We start from the raw sequence: 15,789 nt of genomic DNA on the forward strand, positions 1-15,789 counted from the left end.
GGACCTTTAGATCTTCAGTCTAACGCTCTCCCAGCTGAGCTACTTCGGCCCTGCCCTGAGAGCTTTTGTTCGCTCACAGCAGAGCCGTGCCAGAGCGGAGGCCAAGGCGCAGGAGGTGCCTGCAGCAAGCTGTATGTTGCCTGGACATTGCCGGGCTCTGGATGTCCCTGCTGACCATTGCCCAACTTGCTCTGCTCTTGTTCTCCAGGCACGGGTTGGATGGCACCTGCTGTGTGGGTGTGGGGGGCAATGCCTGAACCAGTCCTTGTTCTGCCCGCCGTAAAACTAACACACCTACAGGTCCTCCCTCGTCCGCAGAAATCCACCAATGTCCCCACAGGTGGCTTGACATGCCTCCAGTCATTGGGAATGCCCCAGGTCGGCCAACGGCAGCATCTCCAAAGAGCGCTTTCCTCCCAAAGCCTCGCGTGGGGACTTTGCCCAGCCACGTTGGGCAGATCTCGAGAGGTGGAGATGCCGCAAGCCAACATCTCTCATGGGCTTGTTGGACAGGAGAGGCTGTGAGGACCCCACAGGATAAGGGGGTGAGGCTGGAGAGCGATTGCTGACCGCCTTTTGGAAGCCCCGCTTGGGTGGATGCAGCGCAGCACCCAAATGCCTCCGGCATCCTTTGAGGTCCCCCATGGCCCTGCCAGCCTTCTGGCTTGGCCCCAGAGAGGTGAGGGAGCGCAGGGTGGGAGGATGCCAAGCAAAGGAGAATGCCATCGGTGTGGGTCCTGGCTGCTCCCCGCAGCTGTGGGGTGGGCCGTGGCCATCTGCATGGTGTGTAGGACACGGCCATGGTGGGGCAGGCTGGAAGAAGAGAGCGCCGCTCTGCAAAACGCCAGGAGGAAGCAACAAGGACCCCTCCCGCCCTGCCACTTGCCGAAGCCCGGGCTTCGACCAGGGACCTTTAGATCTTCAGTCTAACGCTCTCCCAGCTGAGCTACTTCGGCCCTGCCCTGAGAGCTTTTGTTCGCTCACAGCAGAGCCGTGCCAGAGCGGAGGCCAAGGCGCAGGAGGTGCCTGCAGCAAGCTGTATGTTGCCTGGACATTGCCGGGCTCTGGATGTCCCTGCTGACCATTGCCCAACTTGCTCTGCTCTTGTTCTCCAGGCACGGGTTGGATGGCACCTGCTGTGTGGGTGTGGGGGGCAATGCCTGAACCAGTCCTTGTTCTGCCCGCCGTAAAACTAACACACCTACAGGTCCTCCCTCGTCCGCAGAAATCCACCAATGTCCCCACAGGTGGCTTGACATGCCTCCAGTCATTGGGAATGCCCCAGGTCGGCCAACGGCAGCATCTCCAAAGAGCACTTTCCTCCCAAAGCCTCGCGTGGGGACTTTGCCCAGCCACGTTGGGCAGATCTCGAGAGGTGGAGATGCCGCAAGCCAACATCTCTCATGGGCTTGTTGGACAGGAGAGGCTGTGAGGACCCCACAGGATAAGGGGGTGAGGCTGGAGAGCGATTGCTGACCGCCTTTTGGAAGCCCCGCTTGGGTGGATGCAGCGCAGCACCCAAATGCCTCCGGCATCCTTTGAGGTCCCCCATGGCCCTGCCAGCCTTCTGGCTTGGCCCCAGAGAGGTGAGGGAGCGCAGGGTGGGAGGATGCCGAGCAAAGGAGAATGCCATCGGTGTGGGTCCTGGCTGCTCCCCGCAGCTGTGGGGTGGGCCGTGGCCATCTGCATGGTGTGTAGGACACGGCCATGGTGGGGCAGGCTGGAAGAAGAGAGCGCCGCTCTGCAAAACGCCAGGAGGAAGCAACAAGGACCCCTCCCGCCCTGCCACTTGCCGAAGCCCAGGCTTCAACCAGGGACCTTTAGATCTTCAGTCTAACGCTCTCCCAGCTGAGCTACTTCGGCCCTGCCCTGAGAGCTTTTGTTCGCTCACAGCAGAGCCGTGCCAGAGCGGAGGCCAAGGCGCAGGAGGTGCCTGCAGCAAGCTGTATGTTGCCTGGACATTGCCGGGCTCTGGATGTCCCTGCTGACCATTGCCCAACTTGCTCTGCTCTTGTTCTCCAGGCACGGGTTGGATGGCACCTGCTGTGTGGGTGTGGGGGGCAATGCCTGAACCAGTCCTTGTTCTGCCCGCCGTAAAACTAACACACCTACAGGTCCTCCCTCGTCCGCAGAAATCCACCAATGTCCCCACAGGTGGCTTGACATGCCTCCAGTCATTGGGAATGCCCCAGGACGGCCAACGGCAGCATCTCCAAAGAGCACTTTCCTCCCAAAGCCTCGCGTGGGGACTTTGCCCAGCCACGTTGGGCAGATCTCGAGAGGTGGAGATGCCGCAAGCCAACATCTCTCATGGGCTTGTTGGACAGGAGAGGCTGTGAGGACCCCACAGGATAAGGGGGTGAGGCTGGAGAGCGATTGCTGACCGCCTTTTGGAAGCCCCGCTTGGGTGGATGCAGCGCAGCACCCAAATGCCTCCGGCATCCTTTGAGGTCCCCCATGGCCCTGCCAGCCTTCTGGCTTGGCCCCAGAGAGGTGAGGGAGCGCAGGGTGGGAGGATGCCGAGCAAAGGAGAATGCCATCGGTGTGGGTCCTGGCTGCTCCCCGCAGCTGTGGGGTGGGCCGTGGCCATCTGCATGGTGTGTAGGACACGGCCATGGTGGGGCAGGCTGGAAGAAGAGAGCGCCGCTCTGCAAAACGCCAGGAGGAAGCAACAAGGACCCCTCCCGCCCTGCCACTTGCCGAAGCCCGGGCTTCGACCAGGGACCTTTAGATCTTCAGTCTAACTCTCTCCCAGCTGAGCTACTTCGGCCCTGCCCTGAGAGCTTTTGTTCGCTCACAGCAGAGCCGTGCCAGAGCGGAGGCCAAGGCGCAGGAGGTGCCTGCAGCAAGCTGTATGTTGCCTGGACATTGCCGGGCTCTGGATGTCCCTGCTGACCATTGCCCAACTTGCTCTGCTCTTGTTCTCCAGGCACGGGTTGGATGGCACCTGCTGTGTGGGTGTGGGGGGCAATGCCTGAACCAGTCCTTGTTCTGCCCGCCGTAAAACTAACACACCTACAGGTCCTCCCTCGTCCGCAGAAATCCACCAATGTCCCCACAGGTGGCTTGACATGCCTCCAGTCATTGGGAATGCCCCAGGTCGGCCAACGGCAGCATCTCCAAAGAGCACTTTCCTCCCAAAGCCTCGCGAGGGAAGCTCCACGGGTGCGTGCGCACGTCCACTTGGTTGAGGTGGTCCCGAGGGTGTCTTGACACGTTCTGCCAAACGCTGATGGTGGAGGGCATCTCAGGAGTGTCGCGCACAGCCTGTTGTGATCAGAGCGGGACCCCTTGGCACGGGTCTCTCAGGACTTTGCCCAGCCACGTTGGGCAGATCTCGAGAGGTGGAGATGCCGCAAGCCAACATCTCTCATGGGCTTGTTGGACAGGAGAGGCTGTGAGGACCCCACAGGATAAGGGGGTGAGGCTGGAGAGCGATTGCTGACCGCCTTTTGGAAGCCCCGCTTGGGTGGATGCAGCGCAGCACCCAAATGCCTCCGGCATCCTTTGAGGTCCCCCATGGCCCTGCCAGCCTTCTGGCTTGGCCCCAGAGAGGTGAGGGAGCGCAGGGTGGGAGGATGCCGAGCAAAGGAGAATGCCATCGGTGTGGGTCCTGGCTGCTCCCCGCAGCTGTGGGGTGGGCCGTGGCCATCTGCATGGTGTGTAGGACACGGCCATGGTGGGGCAGGCTGGAAGAAGAGAGCGCCGCTCTGCAAAACGCCAGGAGGAAGCAACAAGGACCCCTCCCGCCCTGCCACTTGCCGAAGCCCGGGCTTCAACCAGGGACCTTTAGATCTTCAGTCTAACGCTCTCCCAGCTGAGCTACTTCGGCCCTGCCCTGAGAGCTTTTGTTCGCTCACAGCAGAGCCGTGCCAGAGCGGAGGCCAAGGCGCAGGAGGTGCCTGCAGCAAGCTGTATGTTGCCTGGACATTGCCGGGCTCTGGATGTCCCTGCTGACCATTGCCCAACTTGCTCTGCTCTTGTTCTCCAGGCACGGGTTGGATGGCACCTGCTGTGTGGGTGTGGGGGGCAATGCCTGAACCAGTCCTTGTTCTGCCCGCCGTAAAACTAACACACCTACAGGTCCTCCCTCGTCCGCAGAAATCCACCAATGTCCCCACAGGTGGCTTGACATGCCTCCAGTCATTGGGAATGCCCCAGGACGGCCAACGGCAGCATCTCCAAAGAGCACTCTCCTCCCAAAGCCTCGCGTGGGGACTTTGCCCAGCCACGTTGGGCAGATCTCGAGAGGTGGAGATGCCGCAACCCAACATCTCTCATGGGCTTGTTGGACAGGAGAGGCTGTGAGGACCCCACAGGATAAGGGGGTGAGGCTGGAGAGCGATTGCTGACCGCCTTTTGGAAGCCCCGCTTGGGTGGATGCAGCGCAGCACCCAAATGCCTCCGGCATCCTTTGAGGTCCCCCATGGCCCTGCCAGCCTTCTGGCTTGGCCCCAGAGAGGTGAGGGAGCGCAGGGTGGGAGGATGCCGAGCAAAGGAGAATGCCATCGGTGTGGGTCCTGGCTGCTCCCCGCAGCTGTGGGGTGGGCCGTGGCCATCTGCATGGTGTGTAGGACACGGCCATGGTGGGGCAGGCTGGAAGAAGAGAGCGCCGCTCTGCAAAACGCCAGGAGGAAGCAACAAGGACCCCTCCTGCCCTGCCACTTGCCAAAGCCCGGGCTTCAACCAGGGACCTTTAGATCTTCAGTCTAACGCTCTCCCAGCTGAGCTACTTCGGCCCTGCCCTGAGAGCTTTTGTTCGCTCACAGCAGAGCCGTGCCAGAGCGGAGGCCAAGGCGCAGGAGGTGCCTGCAGCAAGCTGTATGTTGCCTGGACATTGCCGGGCTCTGGATGTCCCTGCTGACCATTGCCCAACTTGCTCTGCTCTTGTTCTCCAGGCACGGGTTGGATGGCACCTGCTGTGTGGGTGTGGGGGGCAATGCCTGAACCAGTCCTTGTTCTGCCCGCCGTAAAACTAACACACCTACAGGTCCTCCCTCGTCCGCAGAAATCCACCAATGTCCCCACAGGTGGCTTGACATGCCTCCAGTCATTGGGAATGCCCCAGGACGGCCAACGGCAGCATCTCCAAAGAGCACTTTCCTCCCAAAGCCTCGCGAGGGAAGCTCCACGGGTGCGTGCGCACGTCCACTTGGTTGAGGTGGTCCCGAGGGTGTCTTGACACGTTCTGCCAAACGCTGATGGTGGAGGGCATCTCAGGAGTGTCGCGCACAGCCTGTCGTGATCAGAGCGGGACCCCTTGGCACGGGTCTCTCAGGACTTTGCCCAGCCACGTTGGGCAGATCTCGAGAGGTGGAGATGCCGCAACCCAACATCTCTCATGGGCTTGTTGGACAGGAGAGGCTGTGAGGACCCCACAGGATAAGGGGGTGAGGCTGGAGAGCGATTGCTGACCGCCTTTTGGAAGCCCCGCTTGGGTGGATGCAGCGCAGCACCCAAATGCCTCCGGCATCCTTTGAGGTCCCCCATGGCCCTGCCAGCCTTCTGGCTTGGCCCCAGAGAGGTGAGGGAGCGCAGGGTGGGAGGATGCCGAGCAAAGGAGAATGCCATCGGTGTGGGTCCTGGCTGCTCCCCGCAGCTGTGGGGTGGGCCGTGGCCATCTGCATGGTGTGTAGGACACGGCCATGGTGGGGCAGGCTGGAAGAAGAGAGCGCCGCTCTGCAAAACGCCAGGAGGAAGCAACAAGGACCCCTCCCGCCCTGCCACTTGCCAAAGCCCGGGCTTCAACCAGGGACCTTTAGATCTTCAGTCTAACGCTCTCCCAGCTGAGCTACTTCGGCCCTGCCCTGAGAGCTTTTGTTCGCTCACAGCAGAGCCGTGCCAGAGCGGAGGCCAAGGCGCAGGAGGTGCCTGCAGCAAGCTGTATGTTGCCTGGACATTGCCGGGCTCTGGATGTCCCTGCTGACCATTGCCCAACTTGCTCTGCTCTTGTTCTCCAGGCACGGGTTGGATGGCACCTGCTGTGTGGGTGTGGGGGGCAATGCCTGAACCAGTCCTTGTTCTGCCCGCCGTAAAACTAACACACCTACAGGTCCTCCCTCGTCCCCAGAAATCCACCAATGTCCCCACAGGTGGCTTGACATGCCTCCAGTCATTGGGAATGCCCCAGGTCGGCCAACGGCAGCATCTGCAAAGAGCACTCTCCTCCCAAAGCCTCGCGTGGGGACTTTGCCCAGCCACGTTGGGCAGATCTCGAGAGGTGGAGATGCCGCAACCCAACATCTCTCATGGGCTTGTTGGACAGGAGAGGCTGTGAGGACCCCACAGGATAAGGGGGTGAGGCTGGAGAGCGATTGCTGACCGCCTTTTGGAAGCCCCGCTTGGGTGGATGCAGCGCAGCACCCAAATGCCTCCGGCATCCTTTGAGGTCCCCCATGGCCCTGCCAGCCTTCTGGCTTGGCCCCAGAGAGGTGAGGGAGCGCAGGGTGGGAGGATGCCGAGCAAAGGAGAATGCCATCGGTGTGGGTCCTGGCTGCTCCCCGCAGCTGTGGGGTGGGCCGTGGCCATCTGCATGGTGTGTAGGACACGGCCATGGTGGGGCAGGCTGGAAGAAGAGAGCGCCGCTCTGCAAAACGCCAGGAGGAAGCAACAAGGACCCCTCCCGCCCTGCCACTTGCCAAAGCCCGGGCTTCAACCAGGGACCTTTAGATCTTCAGTCTAACGCTCTCCCAGCTGAGCTACTTCGGCCCTGCCCTGAGAGCTTTTGTTCGCTCACAGCAGAGCCGTGCCAGAGCGGAGGCCAAGGCGCAGGAGGTGCCTGCAGCAAGCTGTATGTTGCCTGGACATTGCCGGGCTCTGGATGTCCCTGCTGACCATTGCCCAACTTGCTCTGCTCTTGTTCTCCAGGCACGGGTTGGATGGCACCTGCTGTGTGGGTGTGGGGGGCAATGCCTGAACCAGTCCTTGTTCTGCCCGCCGTAAAACTAACACACCTACAGGTCCTCCCTCGTCCGCAGAAATCCACCAATGTCCCCACAGGTGGCTTGACATGCCTCCAGTCATTGGGAATGCCCCAGGACGGCCAACGGCAGCATCTCCAAAGAGCACTCTCCTCCCAAAGCCTCGCGTGGGGACTTTGCCCAGCCACGTTGGGCAGATCTCGAGAGGTGGAGATGCCGCAACCCAACATCTCTCATGGGCTTGTTGGACAGGAGAGGCTGTGAGGACCCCACAGGATAAGGGGGTGAGGCTGGAGAGCGATTGCTGACCGCCTTTTGGAAGCCCCGCTTGGGTGGATGCAGCGCAGCACCCAAATGCCTCCGGCATCCTTTGAGGTCCCCCATGGCCCTGCCAGCCTTCTGGCTTGGCCCCAGAGAGGTGAGGGAGCGCAGGGTGGGAGGATGCCGAGCAAAGGAGAATGCCATCGGTGTGGGTCCTGGCTGCTCCCCGCAGCTGTGGGGTGGGCCGTGGCCATCTGCATGGTGTGTAGGACACGGCCATGGTGGGGCAGGCTGGAAGAAGAGAGCGCCGCTCTGCAAAACGCCAGGAGGAAGCAACAAGGACCCCTCCCGCCCTGCCACTTGCCAAAGCCCGGGCTTCAACCAGGGACCTTTAGATCTTCAGTCTAACGCTCTCCCAGCTGAGCTACTTCGGCCCTGCCCTGAGAGCTTTTGTTCGCTCACAGCAGAGCCGTGCCAGAGCGGAGGCCAAGGCGCAGGAGGTGCCTGCAGCAAGCTGTATGTTGCTTGGACATTGCCGGGCTCTGGATGTCCCTGCTGACCATTGCCCAACTTGCTCTGCTCTTGTTCTCCAGGCACGGGTTGGATGGCACCTGCTGTGTGGGTGTGGGGGGCAATGCCTGAACCAGTCCTTGTTCTGCCCGCCGTAAAACTAACACACCTACAGGTCCTCCCTCGTCCGCAGAAATCCACCAATGTCCCCACAGGTGGCTTGACATGCCTCCAGTCATTGGGAATGCCCCAGGTCGGCCAACGGCAGCATCTCCAAAGAGCACTCTCCTCCCAAAGCCTCGCGTGGGGACTTTGCCCAGCCACGTTGGGCAGATCTCGAGAGGTGGAGATGCCGCAACCCAACATCTCTCATGGGCTTGTTGGACAGGAGAGGCTGTGAGGACCCCACAGGATAAGGGGGTGAGGCTGGAGAGCGATTGCTGACCGCCTTTTGGAAGCCCCGCTTGGGTGGATGCAGCGCAGCACCCAAATGCCTCCGGCATCCTTTGAGGTCCCCCATGGCCCTGCCAGCCTTCTGGCTTGGCCCCAGAGAGGTGAGGGAGCGCAGGGTGGGAGGATGCCGAGCAAAGGAGAATGCCATCGGTGTGGGTCCTGGCTGCTCCCCGCAGCTGTGGGGTGGGCCGTGGCCATCTGCATGGTGTGTAGGACACGGCCATGGTGGGGCAGGCTGGAAGAAGAGAGCGCCGCTCTGCAAAACGCCAGGAGGAAGCAACAAGGACCCCTCCCGCCCTGCCACTTGCCAAAGCCCGGGCTTCAACCAGGGACCTTTAGATCTTCAGTCTAACGCTCTCCCAGCTGAGCTACTTCGGCCCTGCCCTGAGAGCTTTTGTTCGCTCACAGCAGAGCCGTGCCAGAGCGGAGGCCAAGGCGCAGGAGGTGCCTGCAGCAAGCTGTATGTTGCCTGGACATAGCCGGGCTCTGGATGTCCCTGCTGACCATTGCCCAACTTGCTCTGCTCTTGTTCTCCAGGCACGGGTTGGATGGCACCTGCTGTGTGGGTGTGGGGGGCAATGCCTGAACCAGTCCTTGTTCTGCCCGCCGTAAAACTAACACACCTACAGGTCCTCCCTCGTCCGCAGAAATCCACCAATGTCCCCACAGGTGGCTTGACATGCCTCCAGTCATTGGGAATGCCCCAGGATGGCCAACGGCAGCATCTCCAAAGAGCACTTTCCTCCCAAAGCCTCGCGAGGGAAGCTCCACGGGTGCGTGCGCACGTCCACTTGGTTGAGGTGGTCCCGAGGGTGTCTTGACACGTTCTGCCAAACGCTGATGGTGGAGGGCATCTCAGGAGTGTCGCGCACAGCCTGTCGTGATCAGAGCGGGACCCCTTGGCACGGGTCTCTCAGGACTTTGCCCAGCCACGTTGGGCAGATCTCGAGAGGTGGAGATGCCGCAACCCAACATCTCTCATGGGCTTGTTGGACAGGAGAGGCTGTGAGGACCCCACAGGATAAGGGGGTGAGGCTGGAGAGCGATTGCTGACCGCCTTTTGGAAGCCCCGCTTGGGTGGATGCAGCGCAGCACCCAAATGCCTCCGGCATCCTTTGAGGTCCCCCATGGCCCTGCCAGCCTTCTGGCTTGGCCCCAGAGAGGTGAGGGAGCGCAGGGTGGGAGGATGCCGAGCAAAGGAGAATGCCATCGGTGTGGGTCCTGGCTGCTCCCCGCAGCTGTGGGGTGGGCCGTGGCCATCTGCATGGTGTGTAGGACACGGCCATGGTGGGGCAGGCTGGAAGAAGAGAGCGCCGCTCTGCAAAACGCCAGGAGGAAGCAACAAGGACCCCTCCCGCCCTGCCACTTGCCGAAGCCCGGGCTTCAACCAGGGACCTTTAGATCTTCAGTCTAACGCTCTCCCAGCTGAGCTACTTCGGCCCTGCCCTGAGAGCTTTTGTTCGCTCACAGCAGAGCCGTGCCAGAGCGGAGGCCAAGGCGCAGGAGGTGCCTGCAGCAAGCTGTATGTTGCCTGGACATTGCCGGGCTCTGGATGTCCCTGCTGACCATTGCCCAACTTGCTCTGCTCTTGTTCTCCAGGCACGGGTTGGATGGCACCTGCTGTGTGGGTGTGGGGGGCAATGCCTGAACCAGTCCTTGTTCTGCCCGCCGTAAAACTAACACACCTACAGGTCCTCCCTCGTCCGCAGAAATCCACCAATGTCCCCACAGGTGGCTTGACATGCCTCCAGTCATTGGGAATGCCCCAGGACGGCCAACGGCAGCATCTCCAAAGAGCACTTTCCTCCCAAAGCCTCGCGTGGGGACTTTGCCCAGCCACGTTGGGCAGATCTCGAGAGGTGGAGATGCCGCAAGCCAACATCTCTCATGGGCTTGTTGGACAGGAGAGGCTGTGAGGACCCCACAGGATAAGGGGGTGAGGCTGGAGAGCGATTGCTGACCGCCTTTTGGAAGCCCCGCTTGGGTGGATGCAGCGCAGCACCCAAATGCCTCCGGCATCCTTTGAGGTCCCCCATGGCCCTGCCAGCCTTCTGGCTTGGCCCCAGAGAGGTGAGGGAGCGCAGGGTGGGAGGATGCCGAGCAAAGGAGAATGCCATCGGTGTGGGTCCTGGCTGCTCCCCGCAGCTGTGGGGTGGGCCGTGGCCATCTGCATGGTGTGTAGGACACGGCCATGGTGGGGCAGGCTGGAAGAAGAGAGCGCCGCTCTGCAAAACGCCAGGAGGAAGCAACAAGGACCCCTCCCGCCCTGCCACTTGCCGAAGCCCGGGCTTCAACCAGGGACCTTTAGATCTTCAGTCTAACGCTCTCCCAGCTGAGCTACTTCGGCCCTGCCCTGAGAGCTTTTGTTCGCTCACAGCAGAGCCGTGCCAGAGCGGAGGCCAAGGCGCAGGAGGTGCCTGCAGCAAGCTGTATGTTGCCTGGACATTGCCGGGCTCTGGATGTCCCTGCTGACCATTGCCCAACTTGCTCTGCTCTTGTTCTCCAGGCACGGGTTGGATGGCACCTGCTGTGTGGGTGTGGGGGGCAATGCCTGAACCAGTCCTTGTTCTGCCCGCCGTAAAACTAACACACCTACAGGTCCTCCCTCGTCCGCAGAAATCCACCAATGTCCCCACAGGTGGCTTGACATGCCTCCAGTCATTGGGAATGCCCCAGGTCGGCCAACGGCAGCATCTCCAAAGAGCACTTTCCTCCCAAAGCCTCGCGTGGGGACTTTGCCCAGCCACGTTGGGCAGATCTCGAGAGGTGGAGATGCCGCAACCCAACATCTCTCATGGGCTTGTTGGACAGGAGAGGCTGTGAGGACCCCACAGGATAAGGGGGTGAGGCTGGAGAGCGATTGCTGACCGCCTTTTGGAAGCCCCGCTTGGGTGGATGCAGCACAGCACCCAAATGCCTCCGGCATCCTTTGAGGTCCCCCATGGCCCTGCCAGCCTTCTGGCTTGGCCCCAGAGAGGTGAGGGAGCGCAGGGTGGGAGGATGCCGAGCAAAGGAGAATGCCATCGGTGTGGGTCCTGGCTGCTCCCCGCAGCTGTGGGGTGGGCCGTGGCCATCTGCATGGTGTGTAGGACACGGCCATGGTGGGGCAGGCTGGAAGAAGAGAGCGCCGCTCTGCAAAACGCCAGGAGGAAGCAACAAGGACCCCTCCCGCCCTGCCACTTGCCGAAGCCCAGGCTTCAACCAGGGACCTTTAGATCTTCAGTCTAACGCTCTCCCAGCTGAGCTACTTCGGCCCTGCCCTGAGAGCTTTTGTTCGCTCACAGCAGAGCCGTGCCAGAGCGGAGGCCAAGGCGCAGGAGGTGCCTGCAGCAAGCTGTATGTTGCCTGGACATTGCCGGGCTCTGGATGTCCCTGCTGACCATTGCCCAACTTGCTCTGCTCTTGTTCTCCAGGCACGGGTTGGATGGCACCTGCTGTGTGGGTGTGGGGGGCAATGCCTGAACCAGTCCTTGTTCTGCCCGCCGTAAAACTAACACACCTACAGGTCCTCCCTCGTCCGCAGAAATCCACCAATGTCCCCACAGGTGGCTTGACATGCCTCCAGTCATTGGGAATGCCCCAGGTCGGCCAACGGCAGCATCTCCAAAGAGCACTTTCCTCCCAAAGCCTCGCGTGGGGACTTTGCCCAGCCACGTTGGGCAGATCTCGAGAGGTGGAGATGCCGCAAGCCAACATCTCTCATGGGCTTGTTGGACAGGAGAGGCTGTGAGGACCCCACAGGATAAGGGGGTGAGGCTGGAGAGCGATTGCTGACCGCCTTTTGGAAGCCCCGCTTGGGTGGATGCAGCGCAGCACCCAAATGCCTCCGGCATCCTTTGAGGTCCCCCATGGCCCTGCCAGCCTTCTGGCTTGGCCCCAGAGAGGTGAGGGAGCGCAGGGTGGGAGGATGCCGAGCAAAGGAGAATGCCATCGGTGTGGGTCCTGGCTGCTCCCCGCAGCTGTGGGGTGGGCCGTGGCCATCTGCATGGTGTGTAGGACACGGCCATGGTGGGGCAGGCTGGAAGAAGAGAGCGCCGCTCTGCAAAACGCCAGGAGGAAGCAACAAGGACCCCTCCCGCCCTGCCACTTGCCGAAGCCCGGGCTTCGACCAGGGACCTTTAGATCTTCAGTCTAACTCTCTCCCAGCTGAGCTACTTCGGCCCTGCCCTGAGAGCTTTTGTTCGCTCACAGCAGAGCCGTGCCAGAGCGGAGGCCAAGGCGCAGGAGGTGCCTGCAGCAAGCTGTATGTTGCCTGGACATTGCCGGGCTCTGGATGTCCCTGCTGACCATTGCCCAACTTGCTCTGCTCTTGTTCTCCAGGCACGGGTTGGATGGCACCTGCTGTGTGGGTGTGGGGGGCAATGCCTGAACCAGTCCTTGTTCTGCCCGCCGTAAAACTAACACACCTACAGGTCCTCCCTCGTCCGCAGAAATCCACCAATGTCCCCACAGGTGGCTTGACATGCCTCCAGTCATTGGGAATGCCCCAGGTCGGCCAACGGCAGCATCTCCAAAGAGCACTTTCCTCCCAAAGCCTCGCGTGGGGACTTTGCCCAGCCACGTTGGGCAGATCTCGAGAGGTGGAGATGCCGCAAGCCAACATCTCTCATGGGCTTGTTGGACAGGAGAGGCTGTGAGGACCCCACAGGATAAGGGGGTGAGGCTGGAGAGCGATTGCTGACCGCCTTTTGGAAGCCCCGCTTGGGTGGATGCAGCGCAGCACCCAAATGCCTCCGGCATCCTTTGAGGTCCCCCATGGCCCTGCCAGCCTTCTGGCTTGGCCCCAGAGAGGTGAGGGAGCGCAGGGTGGGAGGATGCCAAGCAAAGGAGAATGCCATCGGTGTGGGTCCTGGCTGCTCCCCGCAGCTGTGGGGTGGGCCGTGGCCATCTGCATGGTGTGTAGGACACGGCCATGGTGGGGCAGGCTGGAAGAAGAGAGCGCCGCTCTGCAAAACGCCAGGAGGAAGCAACAAGGACCCCTCCCGCCCTGCCACTTGCCGAAGCCCGGGCTTCGACCAGGGACCTTTAGATCTTCAGTCTAACGCTCTCCCAGCTGAGCTACTTCGGCCCTGCCCTGAGAGCTTTTGTTCGCTCACAGCAGAGCCGTGCCAGAGCGGAGGCCAAGGCGCAGGAGGTGCCTGCAGCAAGCTGTATGTTGCCTGGACATTGCCGGGCTCTGGATGTCCCTGCTGACCATTGCCCAACTTGCTCTGCTCTTGTTCTCCAGGCACGGGTTGGATGGCACCTGCTGTGTGGGTGTGGGGGGCAATGCCTGAACCAGTCCTTGTTCTGCCCGCCGTAAAACTAACACACCTACAGGTCCTCCCTCGTCCGCAGAAATCCACCAATGTCCCCACAGGTGGCTTGACATGCCTCCAGTCATTGGGAATGCCCCAGGTCGGCCAACGGCAGCATCTCCAAAGAGCACTTTCCTCCCAAAGCCTCGCGTGGGGACTTTGCCCAGCCACGTTGGGCAGATCTCGAGAGGTGGAGATGCCGCAAGCCAACATCTCTCATGGGCTTGTTGGACAGGAGAGGCTGTGAGGACCCCACAGGATAAGGGGGTGAGGCTGGAGAGCGATTGCTGACCGCCTTTTGGAAGCCCCGCTTGGGTGGATGCAGCGCAGCACCCAAATGCCTCCGGCATCCTTTGAGGTCCCCCATGGCCCTGCCAGCCTTCTGGCTTGGCCCCAGAGAGGTGAGGGAGCGCAGGGTGGGAGGATGCCGAGCAAAGGAGAATGCCATCGGTGTGGGTCCTGGCTGCTCCCCGCAGCTGTGGGGTGGGCCGTGGCCATCTGCATGGTGTGTAGGACACGGCCATGGTGGGGCAGGCTGGAAGAAGAGAGCGCCGCTCTGCAAAACGCCAGGAGGAAGCAACAAGGACCCCTCCCGCCCTGCCACTTGCCGAAGCCCGGGCTTCGACCAGGGACCTTTAGATCTTCAGTCTAACTCTCTCCCAGCTGAGCTACTTCGGCCCTGCCCTGAGAGCTTTTGTTCGCTCACAGCAGAGCCGTGCCAGAGCGGAGGCCAAGGCGCAGGAGGTGCCTGCAGCAAGCTGTATGTTGCCTGGACATTGCCGGGCTCTGGATGTCCCTGCTGACCATTGCCCAACTTGCTCTGCTCTTGTTCTCCAGGCACGGGTTGGATGGCACCTGCTGTGTGGGTGTGGGGGGCAATGCCTGAACCAGTCCTTGTTCTGCCCGCCGTAAAACTAACACACCTACAGGTCCTCCCTCGTCCGCAGAAATCCACCAATGTCCCCACAGGTGGCTTGACATGCCTCCAGTCATTGGGAATGCCCCAGGACGGCCAACGGCAGCATCTCCAAAGAGCACTTTCCTCCCAAAGCCTCGCGTGGGGACTTTGCCCAGCCACGTTGGGCAGATCTCGAGAGGTGGAGATGCCGCAACCCAACATCTCTCATGGGCTTGTTGGACAGGAGAGGCTGTGAGGACCCCACAGGATAAGGGGGTGAGGCTGGAGAGCGATTGCTGACCGCCTTTTGGAAGCCCCGCTTGGGTGGATGCAGCGCAGCACCCAAATGCCTCCGGCATCCTTTGAGGTCCCCCATGGCCCTGCCAGCCTTCTGGCTTGGCCCCAGAGAGGTGAGGGAGCGCAGGGTGGGAGGATGCCGAGCAAAGGAGAATGCCATCGGTGTGGGTCCTGGCTGCTCCCCGCAGCTGTGGGGTGGGCCGTGGCCATCTGCATGGTGTGTAGGACACGGCCATGGTGGGGCAGGCTGGAAGAAGAGAGCGCCGCTCTGCAAAACGCCAGGAGGAAGCAACAAGGACCCCTCCCGCCCTGCCACTTGCCGAAGCCCGGGCTTCAACCAGGGACCTTTACATCTTCAGTCTAACGCTCTCCCAGCTGAGCTACTTCGGCCCTGCCCTGAGAGCTTTTGTTCGCTCACAGCAGAGCCGTGCCAGAGCGGAGGCCAAGGCGCAGGAGGTGCCTGCAGCAAGCTGTATGTTGCCTGGACATTGCCGGGCTCTGGATGTCCCTGCTGACCATTGCCCAACTTGCTCTGCTCTTGTTCTCCAGGCACGGGTTGGATGGCACCTGCTGTGTGGGTGTGGGGGGCAATGCCTGAACCAGTCCTTGTTCTGCCCGCCGTAAAACTAACACACCTACAGGTCCTCCCTCGTCCGCAGAAATCCACCAATGTCCCCACAGGTGGCTTGACATGCCTCCAGTCATTGGGAATGCCCCAGGTCGGCCAACGGCAGCATCTCCAAAGAGCACTTTCCTCCCAAAGCCTCGCGTGGGGACTTTGCCCAGCCACGTTGGGCAGATCTCGAGAGGTGGAGATGCCGCAACCCAACATCTCTCATGGGCTTGTTGGACAGGAGAGGCTGTGAGGACCCCACAGGATAAGGGGGTGAGGCTGGAGAGCGATTGCTGACCGCCTTTTGGAAGCCCCGCTTGGGTGGATGCAGCGCAGCACCCAAATGCCTCCGGCATCCTTTGAGGTCCCCCATGGCCCTGCCAGCCTTCTGGCTTGGCCCCAGAGAGGTGAGGGAGCGCAGGGTGGGAGGATGCCGAGCAAAGGAGAATGCCATCGGTGTGGGTCCTGGCTGCTCCCCGCAGCTGTGGGGTGGGCCGTGGCCATCTGCATGGTGTGTAGGACACGGCCATGGTGGGGCAG

The 15,789-nt window shown here is 61.5% G+C and overlaps 3 non-coding genes across 3 annotated transcripts; all 3 read right to left on the bottom strand.

The window, feature by feature from the left end:
• Nucleotides 1-3,759: 3,759 nt before the first annotated feature.
• Nucleotides 3,760-3,832, bottom strand: TRNAF-GAA (transfer RNA phenylalanine (anticodon GAA)). Its single transcript has one exon. It is a non-coding gene; the product is annotated as a tRNA-Phe (tRNA).
• A 5,679-nt stretch (nt 3,833-9,511) lies between these two features.
• On the bottom strand, nt 9,512-9,584 carry TRNAF-GAA (transfer RNA phenylalanine (anticodon GAA)). Its single transcript has one exon. It is a non-coding gene; the product is annotated as a tRNA-Phe (tRNA).
• An 834-nt stretch (nt 9,585-10,418) lies between these two features.
• Nucleotides 10,419-10,491, bottom strand: TRNAF-GAA (transfer RNA phenylalanine (anticodon GAA)). Its single transcript has one exon. It is a non-coding gene; the product is annotated as a tRNA-Phe (tRNA).
• Nucleotides 10,492-15,789: the final 5,298 nt, after the last annotated feature.

Source organism: Rhea pennata, chromosome 24 (assembly GCF_028389875.1).
Source record: "Rhea pennata isolate bPtePen1 chromosome 24, bPtePen1.pri, whole genome shotgun sequence".
In the NCBI taxonomy this organism is placed as follows: Eukaryota; Metazoa; Chordata; class Aves; order Rheiformes; family Rheidae; genus Rhea; species Rhea pennata.